This window comes from Callospermophilus lateralis, unplaced genomic scaffold, assembly GCF_048772815.1.
Source record: "Callospermophilus lateralis isolate mCalLat2 unplaced genomic scaffold, mCalLat2.hap1 Scaffold_160, whole genome shotgun sequence".
Lineage (NCBI taxonomy): Eukaryota > Metazoa > Chordata > Mammalia > Rodentia > Sciuridae > Callospermophilus > Callospermophilus lateralis.
The window spans coordinates 1,971,425-1,975,129 of NW_027512699.1; positions in this window are offsets into that span (position 1 = coordinate 1,971,425).

Consider the following 3,705-nt stretch of genomic DNA (forward strand, 5'->3'; position numbering starts at 1 on the left):
CTAAAAATATTTGATAAAAATTTCACACTTTAGGGGTAAATTGCATAAAGAAGCTATTTTATGAACTTCTGAAAAACCAACATGACAAAGATAGATTAATAAACTAAATATTGAGCTATGAAAACTGTATTTTAAAAGTTAGTATAATTTCTAATGTAATTTCCATTTTTGTTGAGTCCAAAGTTTCTAAATATGGGTTCTTTCTAATATGAAGTGTTGAATCAGAAGAAACACTGAATGGACAAATTATTTTTGCAGTGCAATTATTCTATTATAGTATACTACCATACTTCTTCTGTTTGAGTTATTTTCTTTTTTTTAACCGATGCAAAAAAATATATACATATTATTATACACCAAGTGAAATTCTATCACTATCTTGAACATGCCTTCCTGAACATATGAAAAAATATAATATATATGTGTATATATATATATATATATATACACACACACACACACACACACACACACACACACACACACATATACACACACAGACACACACACGTCTTTGGAATATTTGTTTATAGTAAATTCACTGCATTTTCCCCTCGACATCTCGTTTATTAGTAATCTTTTTCCATCACACAAACCCTAGCAATAAACAACAATGAATCAATCCAATTATTTGCTTCTTTTCCCTATTTTCTTGGGATTTTTGCTGGAGAACAATCATACATTTCTTATAGGTTCCACCATCTTACAATCTTTTATAAAGTTTCTTCCTTTAAGTTTGAGAATAAACCAGCACTTTTTTCTTGTACTAGACCACTTAGTTATGTCTTCATTGGCATTTCATTGAATCTATTATTACTGAAAGTCAAGTGACTCACCTGAGATGAAGATTTAACCAAGAGATTTTATTGGAGGGTTGCCCAAAGGGGAAGAAAAGGAGAGGCAGAGAGAAAGAGAGAGCAGAGAAAGAGAGCAGAGAGAAAGAAAAAGGGTAGAGAGAGGAGAGAAAGAAGAGAAAGAGGGCAGAACGCAGAGAGAAGAGAGCATGTGCTTATAAGTTTTGGCTTAAGAAGGGTTGCCTAGGAGGATGTGGCAGGTGCTGACTGGCAGGGTGACTCAGGAACAGTGAGCAGACACTGTGTCCTGCAGAGATTGGTTGAAGAAGAGTGCCAAATTCAGTTTTTTTTCCTCAGATATTATTCCAGATGTTTTATAATAGTGTTTCATTGTTATTATTGTTGAGATTGACATTTAAATTCATAGACTTTGAGTAAAGTAAATTATCTTTCCTAATTAATGGTGATGGACCTCATCTAAGCAGGAAAGTATTATGCTAGAAGAATTTCTTTGTTTCTCTATTTGTATCAAGTGCACACACACACACACCCTACTTCCTGTTCATTCTGTTCATCTCTAGTACCCTGACAAATGCAGATTTTGTTATGTGGTTCTAAGAGAAACATACATTTAATTTTGACATTCTGAACTGATTCTGGAGTTTCTGTAATAAGCTTTCTAGTTTGCTTTTATTTAAAGAAAATAGTGAATCTGTGTGTGTATAAATATTGCTATGATAGTCCCTGAGATAATGTGATAATGTCATTGTTGGATACTCCTAATCAAACCTTTATAAGGTGCAAGGATCTAGGTCACCATATGTAAGATACCATAAATACTTTTGTTAAATTAATTATTATTACTAAAATTGTCTGGTTGTCTTAATGTCACTGAAAAAGGTAGGAAAGAAAAGGATGTGCTAAAAGATTTATTCCCAGGTGTCTTCTACTGTCTGCAAAACATCCTTATTTCCTCTACCACAGAACTGTTTTTATTGAAAAACAACCTGGACTTCCATCCTGAGTGGTTGGGTTACAATTTAAATTCAATTCCCAACCTTATGGTGTTGGCCATCAAAGTGGATGCAATGGTTGTGAAGGAGTGGGGTATAATATGTTAAACTAGGAGTGTGCGGGAAGACCCTGATGTACCTAGAGACATCAAGCCCCTAAATTCTGATGAGTTGTCTTTGTCAGTGGAATCAGCCTATCCACATCAACTGAGTACATTAAACTCCATTTTCCACGAAAAGTGTATGGCCTTTTTTGAAGCAATGGTCTTGAGAGACCACTGAGGGTCTTTGGGACTCACTTTCACTGGCACTCTTTATTTTTGGTTCTATAACTAGAGTCAAGGCCCAAAAATTCCCTAAATATGAAGTATAGGATGGGACCATAAGATCTAAGAGCACTGAAAGCAAAGAAACTACTCAATTTTTCTAATTCTTATATCCAAAAATTTGGGGAATAAATGTGGAAATAGATAGTAAGGTTGTGGGATAATATGAAAAGAACATAAAGTTGGATTGAGCTGAATTTATGGACAAGAGCTCACTAAGAAAAAATTCTGAATTTAGTGTTGTGGTTAGGGAAGTAGAAAGGATTTTTATATTTTGTTTATTTGGTTGGATAAAATACAAAGTAAAGTATTCCCATAGTAAATAAATTTCAATGAGTAAATGTCTTGGTTTACTGTGCTGTTCAGGTTCAAAGATTTACAGAGATTAAAATCTTAGATTAATTTTTTGTTAAGACTTACTCACTCATCTTGGGAGATCCAGACGACACACATTTTCTACCATTGTGAGAAATAAGTTTGTGAAGGGAGTGCCTGCATCCCAGTGATCAATATTTTCTGTAGAATGAAACTTGCAATATTGTAGCTACTGCCATAAACTAGGAAACTTGAATGCAAGAAGAATAATCAGATCTTTGAATGATGGGGGCCAAGTGACAGCACTAATTGTCCAAAAAGCAAATAGCACCTAGGTACTTAAAAAGGACTAGAGTCAAAAGAGCCATCAGATTATTAAGAATCATGACATATTTAGGCATTGGTAGGAAGATCATCCTATTCCTATAAATGAAATAGATAGGAAGCCTATTAACTTATTCTTTTATCTCTATAATCAGAAAAGTTTAGGTCAAGTGAGTGGGAAAACCTAACCCAAATCACATAGTAATCACTGCCCCTCTCTAAATTCTCTACCTAAAGAAAGTTTAGAGATTAAGAATAAAGACATGGCAAGATCCCTTCAGGAAGGATCATACACATCCAAAAATTTCATTCTGCTATTCTTTCTCCCATCTTTATCCAAAGGGATGAAATCTTTCACCAGATTGACTGCACATTGGGGAGAAGGCAATAATAAAACCTTTTGTTGATTGCTATACACTAGCTCTGAACTAACACTAATTTCAGGAAACCTAAAATGTCACTAATTAGTATAGGGGCTATAATTTTAAGGGGAAAAAATGGGCATTGACTCAAATGTATTTCACAGTGATATCAGTGGATTCCAAAACCATCTTGTGGTTATTTCCCCAGGTGAAGAATGTATAACAGAAATAGATATATTCAGTATCTGGCTTAATCTGAAATGGTTTCTCTAAACTCTAGAATAAAAGCTATTATGGCAGAAAAAGCCAAGTGAAAGCCAACAGAATAGCTTCTAGCTAGAAAAAAACATTAAACCAAAAACAATACTGAACTCCTTGAGGAATGGTAGAGATTAGCAGCACCACCAAGGACTTGACACATCCAGTGGTAGCAATTCTCACCACATTCCCATGAAAGTCTCCTTTTTGGCCTGTGAAGAAGACAGATGGGTCTTGGAGAATGACAATGGATTATCATAAATTCTAACAGGTGGTGAGTCCAATTGTAGCTGCTGTACCAGATGTGGTTTCA